Below are 26,641 nucleotides of genomic sequence, written 5' to 3' on the forward strand. Positions count from 1 at the left end.
AATCTGCATGAAATCAAGCCAACATGGAAGAGGAAGGGCTTACGATCTACCACCCCTAAGGAGAAGAAAGAAAGAAAGAGAGAAAGGAAGGAAGGAAGACCCTTTATATAAATATAGAAATGGAGAAAATATTCAAGGAAATAACAACAAAAACAGTAAAACAAAAAAATACTCAAGTTTTTTGCAGAAGTGACCAAATCTACAAAGAGCAAGGCAAACACAGGCTCTCCATGCATTCATGGCTTTATCATCAATTAGAAGTGAGACACCAGTGAAATATGTCTGCTTTTATCTTCACAGCTACTACTTGAAACTAAAAAAGACATTTCCCCTCATTGTAATTAAGCCATTTGTTTAATGCCTGCTCCCAGGCACAAGTGATTAGAAACCAAAATGATTACTGAGTGCAGCAAAAACCTAATCAATATAACCTGATTCATTTATCATGCTGTGCTATATTACAAATGTTAAAATACAAGTAATGAAACACTCCACATCTTTTCCTTTACGAAGCATTCACTTTATAAATCACATGTAAAAAATATTGGTGGTTGGGTGGGTCTTTTCTAAAATGCTGCTTTATCTTCCTCACATAAAGAACGGTGTCCTCATGAATCTCAATCAGGAGAGAGTTATTGCAGCGATCATCAGATTAAATGTGCTTTCATTTGTTCTAAAATAAAAACAGATTCATTCCAACAGGATAGATCACAAGTGCATCAAATGCATTCCAAACTGCTATCTGTGGTTGAAACGGAAATACGTTTTAACTGTATCGATTCTCCAAGAAGACAATCATTGCCCCCATTATTTAGCAGCTGTTAATGGCAGGCAAATTTTTACAGGATTATTAGGTTCTTCATTTGTAAAATATGGATGACAATAATTCAGCAGGGGTACTGGGAAGATGGCTCAGTGTGTAAGAGCACTTGCTGTCTAACTATGAGGACCCAAGTTAATAATCACAGCACTTGTGTAAAAAGCCAGGTGTAGTTACTCACATTCCTATGACCCCAGTGCTAAAAGGAGCAGAGGCAGAGAAAGATGACTGCAAAACTTGTTCCAGATTATGTGAGAGACGCTGCCTCAAAGGAGTAAGGTGGAAAGTGATAGGTCAGAACATCTGATATCCTTCACATATGCACATGCACATACCACACACATGGAGTCCAGTAATTCTTTTCAATAGTTCATTATTTGTGGAGTGCAATAATCTATGAATGAGTAACTATACCAAAACCCAACACATAGTAGGGAATCAATAAGTTAGTGATATTTTTTCCTTTAGAGAAGACATTGTGACATCCATTTCAGCATCTGTTAATTGGTCTTCTACTTTCTCCATTTCCCAAAAATAGAGATGGGGATTCTAATTTCATTTTCCTTATAAAAAGTTCAGATTTGTAGCTAGAAATATAGATCAGCAAGTCACTTGTTGTTCAGGCATGAAGACCTGTGCTTACTCCCTAGAATCAATGCAAAACGGCAGGTGTAGACATACATCTCTAACTCCAGTACTTTGGAGCCAAAGGCAGGAAGATCACACAAGGCTTTCTAGCTGCTAAACTAGCCCCAGTATCATGAAGAGGTCCTATGTCAAAATGATAAGATGGAGAGTGACAGAGCCAGATACCCAATATCTTCCTGGAATGTATACATGTGCATATATAGTTGTTCCCAGATACATATATACAATATAAATCTAGAACACACAATACAACCATAATCACAGTCTAAATGTTTTCAGTACAAATATCTAAAGCATATAGGGGAAGTGTTACTAAAAAGTGTAATGACAACAACTCTTACCGATAGCCACAGTTTCCAACCTTGCCTAGATGGTTATCATCTAATTAATGTGTGTGAATTGTGATGAAGTTCAAACTTTCATCAACAAGCCAGAACTCCAGTGAAGTGAGTTTGATAAAACCATGATTTCCATTTTAGTTATAGAAAGTCCTTAATAAATAGTAACTCACTTGCTGATAAAAGTGACTACATTTAAAAGCTTCAATACATGACGGGTCTTATAAATATTTCCTACTTAAGTTGTTGATTAGCAGCATCCAAGTGATTCTCCAGTGTAGGATGTTTCCAATGTCTTTTGTAGTCTTCCAGAGGTTGAAAGTAAGTCTGTGTTGCTGAAAATACTATGAGCTTTGGACATAGCAGTATAAGGCCTAGAGCTATGACCTGAAAGTCTTTTCCCTGAGCATTAATATCCACAGAACTGCAACATGCTTTGCAAGTAGGGATGTAACCAATATCCCTACTTAGCTATAATATCTATTAATCATGATGACTAGACCTGTATGATACTGTTAAAGGTGACATAGCAGCATGGCTATCTTGGTGGCAATCAAAAGTTCTCTAAATGTGCTTAAGGCCCTCTCAATAGGAATGAAATCATGTATGCCCCTAGTCAACTAACAAGGGCTAAGGATGTAATGTTGAAGGGACCAGCCCCCTGCTTTAGCAGCCATGATCGGTGCAGAAAAGACTCAACATTTGCTTGCCTAACCTTGCCCCTACTCCAGTTACTAGGAGGTCAGATAACCTCCTCATGGCAAGGAACCAATCAGAAGTTAGCTGGTGGGGCTGTTCTTTAAGGCTCTGGGTGTACAGTGTCATAACTTCGACATGCAGAGCATAGCAACTGTCCTGGGAGGTCCTACAGGCTATAGCAACCAGTTGACCAATCAACACAGGACAGGTCGTTCAAGCCCAGAAGTGCATCAATCTTGAGGCTGTTCATACCCCTAGACACTCCCCTTGTACTGTCCAATAAGTTTCCTGCCTTGCAATCCCTCAGGGATCCTTCTCCAGCCATCTGCTAGGACGAATGGATGGACAAAGGGCCCAAGTTAATGCAGTTAGCTCACTGATCAACAATGGAAGACTCTTTCCTTTTGCATCAGAATGGCTCTCTTGGTGATTTGGGGGTTCATGATTTGGGCACAACATTGTATCTTGGAGGAGAGCCTACAGCTGTCACTTTGCTAGAGCAACACACATGCTAACTGCATTCTATGTACTTATGTACACAGACAAGTGTAGCTCTCACTGAAATTGCTTCTCTTTGCAGTGCACAGAGACCATTACAGAAAAAGAACTGGTCAAAATACAGCAACAACTAATCTTGGGATGTTCACCCTTATTATGTAAATCTAAAACACAACTCTCATACCTAAGACTCAGAAAACTTCATAGGAAGGGCATTGGGTGGGAAGATTGTAGGAACAAAAGGACTAGGAAATAGGTGCTGAGATTGTGTCCTATAGAAATGGCAGGAAATCTTCACTTATGATACCATAACAGTATGTTTCCACCTGAACAAGGTCTGAACAAGAACAACAGTGGACATGCTAATGTGGAAGGGGGAAATTTCAAGAGGTCCTATCCTATGTAAAGAGACAGAGGCAATTAATGACTGCTGGGAGAGGAAGAATTAATCTTCCCTAGGGACCTGACTCCTAATTGGTTAGCCAGTATCAAGCCCAGAAATCATATACATACAAACAATACAAACAGCACAAAACTTACTCAGCAAGTTAGGCATACATACAAACATACATACATACATACACACACACATATATACATACTTACACATATTTACGAGTCATACGTGATCCTCCCAAGAATGAAATGCCTATAGTTCAGATCCAGGGCTTGTGGCCATTAAGGTCAAGAGTTCAGTTAATAAATAAAGAGATATCAGAATGGTACAGTATAATGAGAAAAGAGTAAGACATCAGGACATTCCCTTTTGGGAGTGTTATGGGGGGAATAAGCATATATAGTAAGACTAAGAAACTGTAATATAATGTCTGGTCCCCAGAAGAAGTCCTTTTCCCAAGGTGAGGCATTTGGATAACGGCCTCCATTCCTTTAGGAGCTTGAGGAAAGTTCTGGTTTGCTAAAAGGGAGACATTCTTATCTCTGGTGAGAGGAAATTGTGGTCTTTCATTGACATATGACTGGGGACTGTTGTCAAGGTCAGTGCTAGATTCCTCAACCTTTGATCTCATGCCATACCCCAGTTCACTTGCCCCCTTTTCTCCTGTTTAGTCCTATGTACAACTACTGAGTACAAAATGTATATTCTTTTTAAAAATTAAACATTGGTGGCAGCCATCCTGATTCATCCTTAGATAATGTTCATGCTTTACTTTCCCCCCCCCCAACTTTCTGACTCCACACATCCTCATTGGGACCTGAACCCCTGATTAAGCAGGACTTCAGTACCCTGTGTCAAAAAAATAAGACAGGGTGTGAAAGGGAGAGATATGACCTCTATCTTTGGCCTCCACATAAAAATATGCATCCATATCTACAGATTGCACATATAAACACACATAGAAAAATTTTAAGATTAAAAAGAATTGAATCATATATGTGTGTCTATGCGTGAGTATATATGCATGAGTGCATTTGTCTGCAGAAACCAGAAGAGGGCATCAGATCCCATTAAGCTAGAGTCATGAGCATTTGTGAACCACTTAATATGGGTGCTGGGAGATGAACTCCAGTCCTCTGCAAGATCAGCAATCACTCTTAACTACTGAGCCATATATTCCTCTCCCCACCCCAACAGTTAAACAGAAGACAACTTACAGGATGTTGTATGTCAAGAAAATTAAGGAGCACACTGAGAACAAGAGTGTTGAACATCTATCTGTTACCCCTATACTCATGAGATACAATGCTTGAATCTCAGTACTAAGCTATAAGCAGATGGCTAAGGATGCTCTAAACAGCAGGTAGTAGAACTAGGAAACATGATGGGTGCCAAAGGACTTAGTTACATGGAGGAGGCCTCTCACCACATTTTTGACATAACCATTAGGAGCAGCCTAGCATCAGAATTAAATGTCACCAGGACAGAATTGCATGTAGAGAAAGGTACTCAATATTCTTCAAGAAGCATAACTGGTATTTCTTTTATAGGGCATTAAACAACAGCACTGATAAATTATTTGCAGAAAGCTGCTATAAATTGCACTGTGTAACATATGCAGTTCCAAGAATCAGACAGTCTCCCACGAACTTTCATGATAATTTCTTTGCCAGAAGGAAAAAAATATACAGAAAATGTAACAAGAAAGGTCATCTGGGAAAGATACGGGTTCCCTCTAGCTTACAAATTGAGTCTTCCAGAAAGCAATCAGTAGCACGTCCTCCCCATTCCTTGTCTCATATTTCATCTGTTATCTCCTGGAGCTGGGATTGAGTTTGTGATTTCAAATTTCACAGATGGAACATAATCAGAAAATGTTGACATAAATATGTAACCACTGATTACCAGTGTACACAATTCACTCACACAGAGACGCTTCTCTTAATTTATTGACCAAATATTTCTATGTAAGGAGAGTTTGAAGAAAAGAGAGGAGAGAGAGAGAGAGAGAGATTGTAAAATTATGAAAATTAGATTTGAAACGAGCTCAATCAATAAAGTGCTTTCTGCACAAACACCAAGACCTGAGTTCAGATCCACTGAAGCCACAGAATAGAAATGTATACCTTTAACATCAGAGCTGCAAGTTAGGAGTAAGAGCTATGCAGATCTTTGGAGCTAATGGCCAACCAGTTTAGCTTGAGAGAGCCTGTCTTTTAAAAAGCAAGATGGAAGGTTCTAAATGAGAAAGACTGAGCATTGATCTCATAAACCCACACAGGTGCACACATACACACAAGTACATATACACGCATGCAACATACACATATACAACAGTATGATAATTATGCTTTTATTGCATTTGTTTTTCTTACAGGTGCTCTGTTTGGTGTATCTTATATGATGAGGTAGAAAAGAAGGAATGTGAGGCTGTATGAAGTTAAATTGAAAATACCCTATAGTCTTGCAATTGATCTAGCATAGGGCCCTAGCGTTAACAATTTTTAAAAGTTCCTGGCTTTCAAAATTTGATGTGCAGCTAGGGTTAAAAGCCATGGAGAGAACCTATAAAATGATTCTTCCCAACTCTGTTTACTACATATTTACTCTCTGAAGGTTTCATTCATGTATACAATATCTTTCGATGTTATCACCCCTCTCATAACTCTCCTTGAACTCCCCCACTGTGCCAATTTTCAAATTTTTTCTTCTCTCTCTTTTTAAATGCTTTACTGCATCCAATTAGTGTTGGCCATATGTGCATTTGTGTGAGTCCAGCCACTAGAACATGGATGATCTATCAATAGCTGAATTCCCAACCAAAAGTGGCTGACCACTGACCAGAAGCATTCAATTGCCAGTGACTTCAGACCCGGAGGTGGAGCCTTCTGAGCCTTCTTCATGCATGCTGAAATTTTAACTGGTTCGATCTTGGGTAGATCTTGTGCAGGTAACTGAAGGTGCTAGGTGTGGAAGATTCCTTTCCACCATAGCTGTGATTGGTTTAATAAAGAGGCTGACAGACCAAAAATACCTGGACAGGACTAGTTTAGGTGGGAGAGCCAGACTAAAGACACTGGGAAGAGGGCAGAATCAGAGGAGAGGAGTAAGTAGCAAATAGACACAGAGAGAAGCAAGATAGACATGACATACTGAGAAATGGTACCAAGCCATGTGGCAAAGCATAGACAAAAATGTGAATTAATTGAAAATATAAGTTAGCTAGTAACAAGCCTGAGCTATTGACAGAGCATTTATATTTAATATTAATCCTCCATGTGGTTACTTGGGAGCAGCTTGCAGGACAGAAATTTCCACCAATAGCTGAGTGTTTACGAGTTTAACAGTCATGCTATATCCTAAATACAGACAAGTTTTGAGACTTTTATATCTCGTTCCCCATCATCTGCCTCTTGCATTAGGAGACATTCCTAATTCTTTATAAAAAAAACCTCAGCTTTTATTCCTCAGACACCATCCATCTTCATTATTGAGACAGGATCTGTCAAGGATCGGGGACTTGCCAAGAAAGCCAAGCTGGTTGACTAGTGAACCTCAGGGATCTACCTGTCTCTCTCTCTCATTTTTATTTTATTTTATTTGTAACCAGCACTACAACTGGAATATTTTGAATAGATACAAAACATGTAAATGAGTTCTTCATTTGCTTTACCAACTGAGCCAACTCCCCAGCCTTATTACCACCATTTTCAACACATGCATACACATTCACATCAGCAACCGAACAAGTTATTTTGACAACAAAGGATGCAAATGTCTTTCATTAACTATGCCTAACTAACTGGTTGTAAAAACCCAAGTTTGCATTAGGTCATGATAATAATGTATGCATATGTTACCTTATTTAACTCCATGAATTTACTAATGGAGACTGAAATGAATTATTATTTAATTATTATTATTAATTTGTGTTATTTCCAATATGTACTGTTTGTTCACTTGGTATTGAATATCTCCTAGTGATTTGATGATAATTGTTTAAAAGCCTGGTTTTTGATTAAAACAAAAACTGTTCGTGCCAGCTTTGTGGTATAAAATGCTACCACCATGATGATGCTACCAAAGATCTTGTATGTTTCCTGAAAATATCATAGTTAACTCAGCAAGACTCAGTCAAATCTATTGCTCTCTGAACATTAGACAATGTGGTAGATATTAAAGGAGAAAGGAAACCAATGTGATTCCCACCTTTAAAGAATACAGGGGTAGGCTGGCAACATGACCTAGCATGAATATGTGCTTGTAGCCAAGTCGAATGACCTGAATTCAATCTCTACCTACCGCACGGTGGAAGGTGAGAAGCCACCTCCACAAACTGTCCTCTATGACATGGACTGTAGCACTCACACACCCACACTCACCCCTCCCAAGCACCCACCCACTCACCCACACATGGACACACATATACACCAAGAAATAAATCAATAAGAATTTAAGCAAATACAAGGATAAGTTAAAATAAAAGAATAGCCACTCCCAGGGATGTTAAGTCACTAAGTACGCACAGACACAAACCTCTGAGTACCAACAGTGTATATTACAGCAATATTCACAATTGCTATGTTATAGAACCAAGTTAGATGACAACCTTGGGAAAAGAGAATGTGATGTATATGCACTGGAGAATTTCTCTCACTCACAACCAAGAATCAAGCTGTGTTGTTTGCAGGAAAATGGCTGCAGCTGGAGATGACCATACTAGGCAATTTAAGCCAGCTTCAGACAAGTAGATACCACGTTTACTCTTGTGTGTGTTTCTTAGATTCTTATATAGACACATAAAATCATGTCTGTATTCATGAAATGAAGTAGAAATAAAACTGTGAAAGGTACAAAGGTGATGGGAAGGGAAGGGGGGCAGGAAAATGGAGAATATGAGCCATTGAGGTTTATGCTCCTATATCACAATTAAAAAATTAAAGTTGATTTTCATAATTTCATATTTTTTTGTTTTTTGTTTTTTGTTTTTTTTTGAGACAAGGTTTTTCTATATTGTTTTGGAGCCTAGCCTGGAACTCACTCTGTGGACCAGGCTGGCCTGGAACTCATAGAGATCCACCTGCCTCTGCCTCCCAAATGAGTACTTGGATTAAAGAAATGTGGTACCACCGCCTGGCTCATAATTTCATTTTTATGAGACCATTTACAATCCATTTTCCAATTCAAAGATCCACAATTACAATTTGCCTTCCAGGTTTTGCCAGAATAGAATTGCCAATCAAATCTGCTTTGAGGCATTTCTTCTCTCCTATGTCCAGTGGAAAATCTGTCTTCTGGGTTGTTCATGTTGGATGTTCTCCACCATGTGGCTGGATGATGACTCAGAATACAACCCAATGGTGGGAACTCCCTAGGCTTCCTCTGATAATTACTATAATCACACCATCGTGATTCTCCAAGTTGATGTGTTTGTCTGCAACACATCAAGAAAATTATTTACTTCTGGGATGATGAATGACTCCCCAGCACAATTCCGACAGATACGATGATGCCAGCTCATGGTAGACACATAATTTTTCACTGTAACATAAACACAACCTGTTCCTTGTGTTCTGTTTGGTGGCATGTGCAGATGTTATACTTAAAAAAAAAAAATGACACTTTTCAAGTCCTGATGGACATCAAGTTGGGGGTTTTGATGTGGAAAATACCCGTGTTAATGAAGAAGGTAACTCATGTCTGTTTTCTTCTTGAGATAAACCACATTCAAAATTGTATAAAGTAGTCATTTTAGCAAGGAAAGGCAATGTTGGCAGTTTGAAGGGAACCTAAATGATAAATTACTAAATAAATTTAAATACGTCATTTTAGGCACTGGAGTTGACATGTTATCTTGTACATGTAGGAAGCAGTAAGGAGGAAAGTGCTGAAGAAAGTTGTTCTATGTGAAATTTGCTGTTCCGGATTAGTGTCTTCAGCCCAGTCCTGTCATTCTGAGATGAGCAGCAGAGCTTTTGCAGAGCAGTGGAACACCTCCACCGACATAAAGCCACCTCACTCGCCCTTTACACAAGCCGTTGGAGGAGCAACAGATTTATTATCAAGCCTCTAGGAACATACATACATGCTATTCTCATAGGCTTCTCTGACTCCCGCAAGCTCTCACATGGCCTCCAAACACTTACCATTGCCAGGGTACATCCGCACATATATAAACATAAAATAAATAAAAGGCAAACTTTACATATTAAAAAAAAAAACCACTTTGAAGATGAGTTTACTAAAAATCATAGCTGTCGTCAGAGTTGTTCCAGATGCCTCTAAGTGTAAGCTATGGGCATCAGTGTGCCAAGTGCTACAAGACACTATCAAAGCCCTGATATTACAAATTCATGAGTATTTTACAACACTTATAAAGAAAGAAACAAATGGAGGCTGAAAATTGAGCTCAGGGGTTAAGAGCACGCTTAGCTCTACCAGAGTGCTCGAGTTCAGTTCCCAGCACCCATGCCAGGTGGTTCTCAACCATCTGTAACTCCACCAGATCTGATAGTTGGCCTCTCTGGGCACCTGAACTCACAGGCACATACCCACACACAGCCACACATGCACACACATGACTTAAACTCTTTCTTTTTAATGAAACAAATGATAGAAGACAAAGGAGAACAGGAAGATGTGTATGTGATCCAGTTACCTGGCAAGTATGGAGAATCAAGTCCAATTCCCAAAATCTATGTGGAAAACTGAAGATAGCAGTGTACATACTGTCTTTAACCTGGTAATGCTGAGGTAGGGGGTAGAGACAGGCAGACCCTCAGAAGCTTACTGGCTAGCTAGCATAGACTACTTGGCAATAAGACCAATGAGACACCTTCCCTCAAACAAAATGTGAGGTTCCTGAGAAATGTGAGGTTGTCTTCTTTAATCTACATGGATTCACATAAATATTCATCCATATGCCAGAACAGCCAAGATCACATAAACAAGTGTATCCAAAAAGAAAGAATGAAAGTAAAAAGAAAAATATGTAACTTTGACACAACCTATTTGAGCTAATTACCAATTTAAAACAATATTATGTACATTTTAGAAACCACGATTATTTAAGTGCGGCCTATGTTCTAGATGACTAGATGACTACATGTATGTACACACACACACACACACACACACAGAGAGAGAGAGAGAGAGAGAGAGAGAGAGAGAGAGAGAGAGAGAGAGAGAGAGAGAACTTTTCTCTATCCTCCCCCCACCAAAAAAAACTTTAGTTTGGCAGGAGCAATTTGCAATTATACAGTTTAACCTTAGTTTGTTTCCTGTGTTTCCTGTTTCCTGTGTTTGGATTGTCCTCATCTAGCAAAAGGGCAAGATTTCATTATGAACTTAGAGTTATAAATAAAATAACAAAACAAAATTCTTAGGTTGTATGTTGTTTCAATTTATACATCAATTTGAATAGCCTAAAGGATTCTGGGATTGCTGGTTAAGCATCATTCTTAGTTGTGTTAGAGAGGTTTTCCAGTAGAGAGATTAGCATTTGAATCACTTCATAGAGCAAAGAAGATGTACTCATAACATTGGGAGTGACATCATCCAACCATCTGATCCTTAACCAAGAAGCAGAGGGGTGGAGGCAGGGTAAATTCTCCCTCTTTTCTATGGCTGAGCTAACCAGCTGTCCTTGATTATAGTTTAGAATTTTGGTTTCTGAGACTTACACCCTGCATTGGGAGTTACTTTTCTGTTGCTGTGATGAGATACCATGGTTAAGGCAATTTCTGGAAGGAAAAGTGTATTTAGGTTCCAAAATCCAGAGGATTAAAAGTCCATAATGGTAGGGTAATAGGGCAGTAAGCAATACAATTGGCGCTGCAGACAGGAAGCTGAGAGCTTGCAACTCCAATCACAAGCAGAGACTTGGAAGTGGCTCAGAGGCTTTAAATTCCCCAAACTTCTCTAGCGACATGACTGTACCTCCCCAAAGAGCATCACTAACTGGGGACTGAGTATTGACATACTCAGTGAAACTATGACGGGACATTCTGGAAATGCCTGTTTGGGATTACCTTGGTAAAATTAATTGCCATGGGAAGAACCATCTTGATGACATTTTATGGGCATTCCTGGATTGGTATAAGATAGGAGAAAAAGTGAGCTGAGAGCTCATAAATCAAACTGTGCTTGCTACTTCTGATAGGTGCTATGGGACATTGACTCCCTCATGATAAACTGTACCTTTTCCTCTTTTAAGTTGCTTTAGTCAGAGTATTTTATCACAGCAGTAGGAAATGAAATGAGAAGGCATCTGAACTTTATTTTTAGGCTTTTGACTTCAATTTGGTTTCCCTGTTTCTCCATCTATTTATAACAATTCATGGGACCTTTTAGCCTCCATCGCCATGAAATTCAATTCTCATAACAAATCTCATTTCATAACTTTCATGTAAATTATGTGTTCCTTTTCACCTAAGAACTCATATGCAATACTTGAAGAGCCAGAGTGCTAAAATCCCATGCTGCCATAATCTCATGCACAAAGTTTGTTTTCTGTTTCTTGAGTTTCATGAGCATATTGCCTTGGAGACACAAGAACATAACTGGTAGGGCTTGGGGCTGTAGTTCAGTTGACAGAGTGCTTACCTATCATGTATGGAACTCTAGGGTCAATATCCAAACACATGTAAATCAGGTACAGTGGTTTAAATCTGTAACTTCAGCACTCAGGAAGAGGAGGAAGGTGGTTCTGAGGCTGGAGTTCATCCCCGCCTAATATCAAGTTAGAGGGCAGCCTGGGACTCATGCGTGACTATGTCTCAATAACAAAACAATAACTGCTGTATACACACTGTTTTTAACCTTCATAAGATTTTCTAGGTTCATAAGAATTCTGCCACATTGAACATCCTCTCTCAGAGCTAGGACAATGCTTCAGGCTTCGGCTCAACCTACATCTCAAGGCACTCCTGATTAAACTTAGATTATGATTTTACTAACACTGCTGCTATCTACTTCTGTGTAAAAAGCATACATTTCTGTTTGTGTTATTTATTTCTAAGGTCTTATCTTCTCTGAAGCAGCATTTTCTCAGTATTCCCCAGTCTCCATTTAGTACAGAAAATAGGGTTTGCCAAGTATGAATGTTCTATAAGGGGCACTGAGCATTGTGCAGTTCACTGACTGCAATGTCTTTGATGGGAGTTTCAATATCCGAATTAGATTCTGTCCTTGCTTTGAAGAGCTAAACCCCAGGCACCGAGGGCAAGTAAGTCACACGATTTCAAAGCCTGCCTTACCCAGTTACATCCCTTACTTCCATTCATTCCTAGGACAAGTTGGAAGAAGTTTATCCATCAGGCTATTCTAAATAGAAAAATATCAATAATATACGAGGAAAAATTATTCATGGATAATGTACATAAGGCAATGTTGTAGTTTCCTCTCTGTTGCTGCAATAAAACACCCAGTCCAAAAGCAACAATGGGTTTCTTCTCTTTATAGTTAAAAGTTACAAGTCCATCATTGTGGGGAAGGCAGGAACTCAAGCAGCTAGTCACCCCACGTTCACAGTCAAGAACTGAGAGAAAGGAAATGAGTTGAGTTCCTGTTTCCTTGCTTCCTGTACCTTTCTCTACTCTTACACAGGTCCCAGGCCATGAAATAGTGTCATCCATATTCAGGGTGGGTCTTTCATCCTACTCAATCATCAATCAAGACAAATCCCCATATGCATATGTGCAGGATAACCTGGTCTAGATAATTCTTCATTATGTGTAGTTTCCCAGATTTTCCCAAAACCCACATCTTACAGAGGGCTGATATATAAAATACATAAAGAACTCCAAATGCCCCAATTTAAAAAATGGGGTACAGACCTAAACAGAATTCTCTACAGTAGAATTTCAAATGGCCAAGAAACACTAAAAGAAATGTTCAACATCCTTAGTCATCAGGGAAATGCAAATCAGAACATCTCTGAAATTTCAGCTTACACCTGTCAGAATACCTAAGCTCGCAAACACAAGTGGCATTTCATGCTAGCAAGAATGCAGAGCAAGGGGAACACTCCTCCATTGCTAATGCAAGTGCAAACTTGTATAGTTACGTTGGAAACCAATATGGCAGTGTCTCAGAAAACTGAGAATTGGTTTACCTCAAGACCCAGCTATAGCACTCCTGGGAATAAACCAAATGACACTCCACCATGCCACAGGAACATTGCTCAGCTATGTTCATAGCAGCCTTATTCATAATATCCAGAAACTGGAAACAACCTCCAATGCTCCTTAATTGAAGAGTGGATAAAGAAAATGTAGTACGTTTACACAACAGAGTAATTCTCAGCTATTAAAAACAATGATATCATGAAATCTGCTACCAAAAGGATGGAACTAGAAAAGATCATCCTGAGTGAGGGAACCCTGACCCAGAGAGACAAACATGGCAGTATACTCAGTCATAAGTGGGTATTAGGTGTAAAATAAAGGATAACCAGGCTGACATTCCACAGACCCAGAAAAGCTAATTAACAGGAGAGCTCAAGAGAGGGATGCATGAATCTCACTGCGAAGTTGCAAATAGAATAAACATTGCTCCCTGGTCTCGATGGGAAGAGAACAGGAGAGACCAATAGCGTCTTTTGTTATGGGCACTTTTCTCTGTTTTGCAAGCATTAACCCAGTCCTCTTAGACACTAGCCAGTGTGAGACCTGAGAGTTAAATCCAAGTGGAAAGACAAGTTTTTAGTGATTGAGCCCTCTTTTAACTCTTGGGATCATTATGCATCAATTGCCTTTGATTCAGGGTTATCATTTCATTGAGTAAAAGTGTTTACTGGATAAACAAATTATTTCATAGTGTGCATTTGTCTTAAGCTTAATTGCAAAAGGTTTAATTGTAAATACCCTAGTAGTTATCTCCTACTTTTGTTAAAAAAAAAGAAAGAAAGATTTGTTTTATTATTTTTTAATCATGGGAAAGGTAGAGATATCTGTGGTGATTTGAAAGAAAATGCCCCCCAAAGGTAATGGTGCCTCTGGGGGGGGGCATTGAGGTCTCTTTCCCTCAAACTTCTCTCAGTGTGACAGTCAGCCACCTTCCTACAGCCTGCAAGATGCAGCACTCAGCTACAGCACCACATCTTCTCACGTGCTTGCATGCTCCCTGCCATGATGATAAGGGGCTAAACCTCTGAAAAAGTAAGCGAGACACCCCAATTAAACATTCTCCTTTATACGAGTTGCTATGGTCACGGAGTCTCTGCAGAGCAATAGAAACCCAAACTAAGGCAGTATTTTCACATGTGTGCAGGTGCCAGTGGATGCCAAAAGAGACCATCAGATCCACTAGAGCTGGAACCACGGGCAGTTGTGAACTACTTGATGTGGATTCTGGAGAACAAATGCAGTATTTTCTTTTTTTTCTTTCTTCATTTTTTTTTTTTGCAAGTGTACTGTGTACTCAATCACAAAACAATCCTTCCAGACCCTATATCCTACTTCTATTACATCTTCAAAGATTCATTAAAACCACTTTGGGGCATCAGGAATAAAACATGCATGTCAGGGATGCAGTGAGCCCTGAGTTAGGTGATGATCTGCAGAGTGGGGTATAAGATAACTTCTGTTTTGATTTCCATCACACCCACACACCCCCCCCACACACACACACTTCCTCCTGTCTTCTGTAGACTGTGCCAAGGCAATATGGCCAAATTCCATGTTTTTACAGAGATGCTGCCATGATATTGATACATATGCCACAATCAATGTAATGACTGTGGTGAACATTTCTATTTACTGTTCACACAGTCCCCAACAAAGCACATGACCTGAAGGAAGCAAACTGAGCAGCCCTGACTCTTTTTTGGAGTTAATCATTTTCTGAGTGGAGAAATTTCAAATACCAAGTCAAGCATCGCTGACCATCAGAGATTATACACTGCTAGGGAAATCCACATGGACAAAAAGAAGTGAAGCCACCAATATCATGAAATCACTAGGGAGCACTCATCTGACTTACAAATGCTGCTGCTGGTTTTTCAAAGGGAAGAATAGGTTTGTATCACTGGGGCTGAAATTTCCAGAAACCGTAATGTACAACCAAAACCTTATCTAGAACTCTTATCTTTCGTTTTAAAGGTTACGTCTCTGCTATTCTGATTTTAATAAGCAGAATTATTTTTCAAAAGTGTGACCTAATTTTATTATTCATCTTTGAATATTCATTTCCTATGTGATGGGGGTAGAAATTTAAAATTCAAACGATTTCCTTTTCTTTAATTCTTAGAATCTCATCTAGTACTGAAAGTTGCAGTTCATTTATCACAATACACAAATAGAATAAACTTCATAATTAAAATTATTTGCAACTTGGTACTTACAAGTGAATAAACTATAAATGCCAGTTGCATAACTCAGATTCCTTACCAACTATATTAAGGAAATTATTCATCTACTGAGTCATTGGCTCACAGCACTAAGAGGAGCATTAAGGTTCAAACTCGCTGCCTACAAACCCTCATTACCTCCAGGTACACAGAGGTTTCTCTGCAAGTACAGGTCATTTTCCCAGAAAGGTACAATGTTATGAATCAAGTCTAACACTTTTAAATGCATTGCAATAATAAACTAAAGCAAGCCATGCCAGATACTGAACAAATCTTTACAGGATCTCATGTCTGTGATCCTTGTCTAAAGTCTCAAACCAAGGTTACAGCAGGGGATACTAGAACTTCGCTGCCAAAATGCTATATTTTTCATGATTTTTTTTTAAGGTAATAAAAGCATAGATCAATGAAGGAGCATAATGTTTCTAGAAAACAAGTCATAGCTGTCCCCAATTGGAACACGCCATCTGTAAATGTTAAACATTTGAGAGGAAGGCTCTTAAGACAAATACACACTTATTGATGATGAATGCACAAAGGCAATCACACAGGGTCCCATCCATTTCCTTCCCTATGCATGAGTTCCTTTAGCTGCTTTACTAAAGGACAGTAGACTGTATAACTTAAAATCCCCGAAGCTCAATAGTAGTTACAAAGGCTGAAAGTCAGAACCACAGTGGTTACAGAACCATGATCCAAGAAAGGATCTCTTCTAGATTTTATTTTCTGTTCTGACTCTCTTTGGAAACACTGATAAGATGATATTTGACACTATTTGGCTTCATAGGTCAATCCCTTCAATTTCTGTCTTCAAGAGCTACCCCCCTTCATCTATTTTTTTTCAATTTCCCTCTTTTTTTATATATAAAGAAACCAGTCGCTGGTTTAAGGGACATTCACATTCAATGTAACATCACATTGGCTTCATAAAAATTGTATAATCCTTGTATTAAAAAGGTTACATTTAGTGAGACTATGGTATTAGAACCTTAAAGCGTTTGAAGAGGTACAATTCAATCCATTAATTCTCAAATCTTTTAATTAAAAGGACACCTTCTGAATAAAATGATGAATGCAATTTTGTATAATTCCTCTGTATGAATCATGAATATTTGGCCAACTCAGACATAAATAACTATAATCAATTATAATTCCAAACCCCACTATTTGGATAATATAAAGGGTATTTCTAAGTCAGTGATAAATTCTGCCTTTGATATGAGTGATAACAGTTACCCCACATAGCAATCAGGCAGCTACCCCAAATCAATGATTTCTTACGAAATTTCAGTTTTATTGTTTTAACTTTTGTTTATCTATGAATTTTCAAATTGTATGTGGCCTCTTCCATTGTGTATTCTTCTGATGAGTATTTTGAAACTCTGACATATATTTCCTGTGCAGAGACATACTAAGTCTAAATTCCAGACACCCATTAGTGTGTGTTGACAAATTCTGAAAGGTGTGGTAATTCTACTCAGTAGTACATTTATGAAACAGCCTACTGGTGAAAATAGCTTTATTCATCCGCCAGTAAGAGAAACATACACTCACCGCATGCAGAAGGACATCCCCCATCACCTTAATCCTCCTCTGTTGTTCAGCTTCAGTTCCTAGCCTTTGCCATACACTCCCACTCCTGCCACCTGCTGCTGCTCCTTCTACCCATTCACTAAGGGTGTGCCAAAATAATCCTCTTAAATTTAAAGTTGATTGCCTCTGGTATTTTTGGTAGAAAGTTGGCTAACACACATACAGTTTTTTGCTGATAGATATTGGTGTTCTACACACATCCACACATGTATAAAACTTACTTGACACACACACAGCAAACACATTCCACACATCAATGAAAATGCATCACTTAGAAGACTATTTAGCATTTCTGGTTACACCATACTACATATTACAGGTTACACCATAAGTTGATCAAGGTAACAAGTTGAAATCATGACAGAAGAGGAGATGGTAAGAATTCGAGAAGTATAAAATACAGAGGATACCTGTGAAATGCTGGCCTGTGAACATGATCTAGATGTTGCATAGATAATAGCAGCTGTGGCTATCTGTGTAAGATCAGGCCAGTGGATGTCAGGAATGCTGCACCCATGAACTCTCAACAACACTGTTGCCTAATCAATACCTTAACAAGGATATCATCAGTAACCTTGCTAACAGAGATGAGGGAAATCTCTTGGGGCCTTGTCAATAGACAAAGAAATACAGACATTTAAAGAATGATGAGAGCAGAAGAAATGATATTTCTCAGGAAAGATTGCCCCAATTGGTACCCAATACCAAATGGTCATCCCTATAATCACATATATGCAATTAACATTATAAGTAGTGTACAGGTTGTGGTCAATAAGAATTCATGCACACACACACACACACACACAGACACACACACACACACCAACAATTAAACAGAATTTTGCCATTAGTTTGAAAGAGAATGAGAAGGACTATATGGGAGGGGTTGCAGGGAAAAATAGGAAGCATGGAAACAATGTAATTTCATTTAAATTAAAAAACTCAAAACAAAAGTAATTTAATATTCCATCATTTTGCCCCCGAGGCTCCAACCATAGCAGAGGACCATTGGCAACTGGTGGTTCCTGGAGGAAAGCAAATCACTTTTCCTTGGGAAAGTTGCTGGTGGTAGTAGATTTCCATGCCCGGGTGTATAACCCCACATCTATGCATTAATTAGACTCAGTTGGCTAGAAATAAAACAAAACAAAACAACAACAACAGCAACGAAGAACAAAAAAAAAAAAAATACAGAGAGAGATGCATTAAGAGTACCAAGAGGGAATTGGGGAGATGGGGTCAGGGTTGGCTATACTCAAGGCACACTGTATACATAAATGAGCATTTTCAAAAACAGTTTTTTAAATGACGAATAACTAAAAGGCTGCACATATTTATAAGCCTTATAGAAGTGAGTATATTGTCTTGAAACTAGCAGAAATGTAAAGAATACTCATACAGCAATTAATGTGTCAGCTCTTTAGCCCAAATTGGTTCCACATGAATAACTGTTTAGATGTCATAAAGCCTCAAAAATCTTAGCCATTTGCTACATGTTGACATGTCTGGTCCGGGCACTGTTCAATATGTTGGTCTCATATATCATACACAAAGAAGATTTATCAGATTTAGAAATATGTTATTTGGCAAAAGCAATAAGTACTAATTACACCTTGCCTTCTAACATTTGCTTGGTCTCAAACTATGCATAAAGAACTAAATTATTTTTACTTTACGACTTTAAATTATAGAGAAGAGGAAAAAAACACCGAAAATAATTAGTATATAGACTTGACAGCCTGGATTTATTTAAGCAATTTAAAAAGCTGAAATAATACCAACTAATGACCAACATATTAATATTTTAAACAGCAAATCTGAATTATGACTCATTAGGAATGGTGAAATGAAAAGTACTCATTAAACACATAACAAAGAACAAATGCCCATTCCATGTTATTTGAGTTTGAAGTTTTAAAAGCTGATGAAAATTCAGCTCTGTTTAAATTTCTGTTAATGACTGTCAGGTAGAGAGGAAACATAAATAGAATGACAGAGTGACTTCAACTAAAAAATTTGTAAGATCCTTTATGTCATCATCTTCACCTGAAAAGATGCGGTCTAGGCGATGGAGAACTGCTCAGCAGGCAAGAGTGTTTACTGCTCTTGCAAGTGGTCTCAGCACCCACATCTGGGGACTCACAAACACCTACACCTCCAAGTCTAGGAGCCCTCACTCCCTCTTCTTGCTTTCATGGGTATCTTTACTTAGGAGAAGACACCCACACACCAACACACAACATATGTGTAAATAAAAATAAAATAAATATTATTTAAATATGCAAGTTTATATGCATAAAGAATCACCAGTAATCATATATTTATTAATCCTGCAGTTATGTTGAGCACTTCTGATCCATAGAAGGCCTCAAATTATCACCCGGCTACATGTAAAGTCCTGTCTCCCAACAGTTTCCACAAAGTTTTAAGACAAAAACGATGCTTAACAGACATCCTGTGCACCCAAGGTGGAGGAGAGAAGATGATACCAGGGGCTTCATATCTAGCTAAGAAAATCTGAGCCCTTGGTTTATGAGGAAAGAACTTACCTCAAAGGAATGAGCCAAAGGTGAAGAGTGATAGAGGAGGATACGCAGTACTCTACATTCACTTATGCATACATGTGTACATACCCACATGTGTACACGCCCGCACACACACACACACACACACACACACACACACTCACACACACCATGATTGATATAGATGATAGATATGATAGAGAGAGATGATAGATGATAGGTAGGAATGTAGATGATGGATAGACAGACAGACAGATAGATCCACCTACTTTTGGAAAATTAGTGCTTAAATATTCTTGTCACTTAATTCTACACATTTTTTTTTTCTGATTCTATTACGGTTTAAATGGATTTGGCCACTTAATCTGAATGACTGTTCTAGAATCATTAGTTCATCCTTTTGAGAGTATTATTTTCTAGGAAGGCCACCATCAAATTGAGCTGGACTAAGGTGACTCCTCTTGTAATTGTCTACTTTCTAATTTACTCACTCTCCATCATTCTTCTATACACAATTCCCAGTCACATCCCAACACACATGGTAGGGGTGTTTCTATTCTTTCTTTTACTTAGGCTTTGTAGACAATCCTGGAAGGAGGCTGGCAAGATTGCTCAGTGGGTAAAAGGAGTTGCTGCTAGGGCTAACAAGCTAAGTTCAATGTCCAGAATGCACTTAGTGGAAGAAGAAGAAGACAGGCTCCTGAAAACTGCGCTCTGATCTCCTCATGCATACACCCATAGAAATGAAAACTAAATGTAAATGAATTATTTTACAAACATAGGAAGTGGGTAGTGCAATTATTCTTATTTTGTTACGAAATGCCACAGGAATAGAAATAAGAGCTAAACCAAGGTTTAAGTAACCAAACATACACAGACACACAAACACACAGACACAGACAAATGCACTTTTAATAAAAGCAGAATGCCATCAATCCGGCAGGCCTAAAACTTGTTATGTAGTGGTGGATGATCCTGTATTTGTCATCATCTTCTCTCTTGCTTTGGAGTGTTGGTATTGAAGCTGTGCACTACCACACCCGGTTTGGGTTTTGTGAGTGACTCGGATGTTCCATGCATGTTCAGCAAGCACTCTACCTACTGAGCCCTAGCACTAGCCCAATTTTTTGTCACCGTAAGCAGACTTTTTGTCTAATTCCTACAAATCCTTACCAATAAACACATTGTGCATAGCAACTTGTCAACAGTTAAAGTATCTATATGTGAAATTTTGACCCAGGGGAGGATGATGCAGTGATTCATTTCTTGTCCTATTTTATGTGGACTATCTCTCACTCCTGGAAATCTATATGGACACTCCATTGGAGACATTGCCATAGTTGCTTTAAACCTATGATAAGTCCTAGGAAAGTCTATGAGCTAGATCTCCTTCCCTCCTCTTCTATCTTCCTTCTTCCTTAAGTTCTGCAATCCAACTTCATTCTTTTCTACAAATAAACTGCTGTTCCTTTTGCTTTTTTTTCTATGCCCTTAATCTAGTGCTCATGACATTTTGGACAACCTGTCTAGATGTAAACAGGAGACGAGTCAAAGAGTTCATAGAGAAAACAGGAGTGTGCAGCCATTCTGCCCCCACACCCACACCCAAGTTCTAGTACAATCATCAGAGTCACTAACACATTTACAACTGGAGGGCTTTCACTAGTTCATTGGAACAGTATATGAGAATGGTTACTAAAACCAACTCACATTGAAAGAAGTATGCAAATTACAGCGGATCAGCACACACCTAATTATTCTTTAGATGGAAGTATGAACCCTGCGCCAAGGCACCCTTATGAAGCTCTCATAAACCTGCGAGATTGTGTCGTTAAACTTAATAAGCAGTGCTGCTAAACTGAACTGAAAGTCGTGTTTCTGGCCACCAAAGTTTAACAAGGTTTTCTCTTTGACAGAATTATGCCCTGCTCTGGGTAAAACCAGAAATAATGAAATTACTCATTAAAAATAATGAGATGCTTCATAATGAGCCCTGATCTATAGCTTCTGTGAAACATCTTGTTTGCAGTAGAATATATATATATATATATATATATATATATATATATATATATAATTAGATCCTATGGAGGGCCTCACCTTGGGATGTAAAAGGTAATCACTGAACGTACTTAATTATGTAAACTGATTATGCCAAAACAGTTTGGTTAAAAAATAGACTAGCTGTGGAAAGAAGTTACATTCAGGAGGAATTGGATCTAGGGGCAAATGGTAAAGAACATGAAGAAGACAGTGTAATGTACTGTTGTACTTCCATAAGCCATCTTTTGCAAATTTTATTTTTAATTATGTTTACATGTATGTGTCTCTGTGTGCATGTATGTGTGCATGTTACAGGTGTGTGAGACATGCCCAACATGGATGCTAAGAACCGAACTTCTGTCCTCCTCAAGCACAGATGTGCTTTCAACCATGGAGTCATCTCTCCAGCCACCTACAAACCGTCATAACTGTTGTGCTTAAGGAAAAAGAATACATTCTTTCCCAAACAGGAGCATCCACTGAAGGGTTAACTTTATTTCTGGGTTGATCAGAGAGGTACACTGTTTAAACTCCCTAGAACTCTTGCTCTTTACTATCCTTAACAGCCACTTTCCTGCGAGAAAAATGGAACATTTTTTCCCCTGAAGCCACATAGAAGTTTAGCAAGCAATTTCTTTAAACACTTCCCATTTTTTTCAAGGGCTACTGTGGTATTGCAGTAAGTAACTTTTCTATTATTTCCAGTTATTGTGGTCATCCATGTCACTCAGAAACTCTGCTGGAAACTTCCAATTGATAATCTTACTGGCAACAAGAAATAAAAAAGAATCTTATAAAGCAATAACAAGCCTAATAATAGAGGATATTTAAGTGATTATTATATCCCAGGCACTGTGTTAGTTACTTATCATCAGCTGTCATAAGCAGGTTTTAAATCCCCAGGAGTCAAGTGTCATAGTATCCCCATTTAGAGATGTCAGACTAAACCCTTCCTTCCTGAAGTTGCTTCTTATCATGTATTTTGTCACAGCAACAATGACAATAACAACAACAACAAAAACTAATACAGGGGGCTTGCACACTGGTTCTATATTAACAAGCTAACATGATACAGATATGTTCTTACACCAAGTGAGTAATTACACTAGCCACAGAATAGAATAACAGAAGAAAAAAACTAAAATTAACATTAACTGTAGAACTTCACATCCAGTTCCCAGGACACAGAACTTCTACTAGTCCCTTTTTATAACATGGATATTCAACTCACCTAAGTACAAATGCTCCCAACTCCACCCCCCAACTCAAACGATTAGACAGCTCTACTTTTCCAGGTAGGGTAGCTATAGCCAAGATTCCAGAAATGATTGCAGGCTAGGATTTCCAAATTCTATTCAAGAGGTAAACAAAAAACAATAATAATCCCCCTGAAACATTCTTACTTTTAAATGCTGGTGGAATATTTTTAAAGTGTATCTTCAGGTTGGATCTGGCCCTAAGGTTGTCAGTTTTTAGCTCCTAAACTGTGTTGGGACATAGTTTTCTCGCCATGTTCTCCTTACGTTGGACTGGACTTGCTCAGGCTAAGTTTCCTTCTCCTTGTAGGATTTTACACTGATTTTTGTTTCTTTCTCCAATTCTAGTAGTTTTAAATGGTTCTCAGTATCTGGTACTCTCTCTCTCTCAAACTCTGAGCTCTGAATATTTCCTCCTATTTGAGACTATTGGAGGAGGTAAATATTATATAACTGAGTGAGTGAGTCACTCCACTCTGGGGACTCACCTGCCTGTCATCTGGTTAGGCTGCTCGCCTGCCTGGAACCCAGGAAAGTGCAGAAATGAAATCTCATATTAGGCTTAGTTCATTGGTTTGCACAGAAGACACAAACCTTTGTCTAAACAGCACTATGTGTTAGGGGGTAGGAAAACATCCCAACATATGCTGTCTCTGAAGGTTTTAATTAATACTATTTTAAAGTGAGGGGGGAAAGGCAATTATTCCATAGTGCATGTGATAGTGATTAATGTTAATCTGAGAGGATACAGAATAGCTGTCTTCCACCTCCCTAATGCAGAGAACCTTTGATACAGTTCCTCATGTCGTGGTGACCCCCCCACAACCATTACATTATTTACATTTTTATCTCATAACTGTAGTTTGGCTACGGTTACCAATCAATATATATATATATATTTGTGGAGATAGCAGTTTGCTAAAGAGGTTGAGACCCAAAGACTGAGATCGAGAATCAGAGAGAGAGAGAGAGAGAGACCTTTGGGCATGTCTGGAAGGAAGTTTCCAGGCTGAGGTAACTGAGTTGGGAGGACATGTTTGTAAATGTCCTCGGTTCTCCAGGCTAGGGATCTGGAATACATAAACAGGAGAAAGTAGGCTGAGCATCAGCTTTGTTTCTTTGCTTCCTGATGATGCTAGGTGAACAGATGCCTGAAGTTCTGAATGGCATGTCTTCCCACCATGGTGGACTCTACCCACAGAGTGTGATTAAACTCTTCCTTCCTTGGGTTCCTTCTTGTTGGGTATCTTGTCACTGTAGTGTAGACCCTAATTAATGCACGTAGTATGACTATCAGCTGAAAGTGGTACTGTGTGTTCACTGTGTGTCTCACAATGTCAACCAGAAGGCTGGAAATGAAACCAGAGGCCCTGGGATTCTTCCCCAAGAGACCCAGTCTTTCCTGGTACCTGTTTTATGAGATAAGAAATCGTCATTATTCACTACACAGAAAGGCTGGTGTACAGGGATTCCCAGTTCAAATGTTCTCTGTGATGTCTAACATTTCATTCAGTCCACAGGGGCTTGCTTTAATTTAAAGACTTGACAGCAGTCCTGTACATCAGCACAACTCCTCATCAATCCAATGAGGGAGAACTCCCCTGGCTTGAGGCCCCATTGATTTCATTTATACCCACAGTTAAGATAGAAGTGACACAGGTCCTGGTATATGAAGGAGGTGGTTCGGAACCTGTATGCATAAGTCTCCTTGGAAAAATAGAAGAAATGTACATAAACGAACACACTTGAGGACTTTTAGAAAGAGTATAGAGACTTGCCATTATTCCTTCTCTTCTATATTCTTCCAGGCTGTGTTCATTGGAGGAGAAACTATTAAAACCAATTTCCATGAACTCCATGACTTCAGAAACAAAGCTCATTTATTCTTAATCTTGAAGGACTGCAATCCAACATCAGAATGCCAGCTGGGCCAACCCCCTGTGGTGGTGCACAGTGGAATGTTGTTCTTTGGGTGTGACATGAATTTTGTACTTCTGAATTCCCAGCAGCTGTAACTACCTGCACCGGAGCTGAGAGAGGGAGTAGCTAATGAGCCCCACCCTCTCCAGGGATGGATAAGCAGTCATGGATTACAAGGAAGAAGGGCTTACAGAACCGACATCTCTAAGGATATACAGACAGCTAATGTTGAAAAGAAGAGATTTCTCTGATGATGTATTTGCCTGTGTTCCTGTAAGAAGCCAGCTTTCACCCTTCAATTCACCAAGTTGTTCTTGGGTAGAATTTGTGTGTGTGTGTGTGTGTGTGTGTGTGTGTGTGTGTGTGTGTGTGTGTGTGTGTCACCGGTACCCTATTTGGGGTGAGTGGACACTTTTTTACATTTTCTCAGGAAATATTCACACAGAGATGTGTAGGAGATTATGTTCCATGCTTCCTCTAGCTTCTAGGGATTTAGGAATCCCCATGATTGTGGCTGTTAACACTCCTATCTCTACCTCTACCCTCACAAACCCTTCTCATATTGTATGCCCTAAAATGACATTCCAAACCAAAATGAAGGGTATCTGTGTAGTAAAGGATGACGTCATCTCAAGATTTTTAAATCAGTTACATCTGCTAGACTAATTCTGTATAACTAGATACAAATAAGGATATATACAAGTGCTTCCTGTTACTGTGATAAAAGACCATGACCAAAAATGACTTCTAGAAGAAACACTTTATTTTTTCCTATGGTTCCAAAGAGAGGAAGTCCATAATGCTGAGGAAGGCTTGACAACAGAAAGCCAAAAGAACACATCTTCAACCAAAACCTGAAGCAGGAGAAGGGACTGAAAGTGGAGCAAGACCTTAAAGACCACACCCAGTGCATCCTGCCTTCATCAAGGATGTACCTCCTAAGGTCTCCGTAGCAACCCCACACAGCATCATTACATAGGGACCAAGGGTTCAAATACCTCAATCTCTGCAGAACATTTTATTCCATTCCAACCCAAACCCCTATATTCTCAATTAAGACGACCAAGAAAAAGAGGTTAAAGCCTTTAGGCTTTTATGGAATTCCTCTGATTTTCCATTAGGATGTTGCTAGAAGATGTATTTTACTTTCTTCTCACAAGCTTGCTTTTTCAATCATGTGGAAATCATGTATTCCACTTAGGCCCTTCTTGTCAAGACTGCATGCTTTCTCTAAAATCAGAGAAAATGTCTGAAACCTATTGACTTTAAGGAAATTTCTCTACGGGGGACTATTCCCATAATTTCTTGTCTTTTTTTACAGTTGATTTCCTAAGGGATTTTTGGATGTGAGCCAGAAAGCTACCGTTCATTCAGTTCACTTCATGGATCTGTTAATGGTGATAGGGAGACATAAATGAGCACTAATTGCCTGTAGCCTGTGGAGTTCCCCACCTAGGGACTGCAGCACAGGTAAAGTCACAACCTTGATTACACTGCAGAAAGGAATTCCATAATGAGTCAGGGTGAGGCATTGTTGGTAGATTTCTTAAGTAGA

The sequence above is a fragment of the Phodopus roborovskii genome, unplaced genomic scaffold, assembly GCF_943737965.1.
Source record: "Phodopus roborovskii unplaced genomic scaffold, PHOROB, whole genome shotgun sequence".
NCBI classification, from domain to species: Eukaryota; Metazoa; Chordata; class Mammalia; order Rodentia; family Cricetidae; genus Phodopus; species Phodopus roborovskii.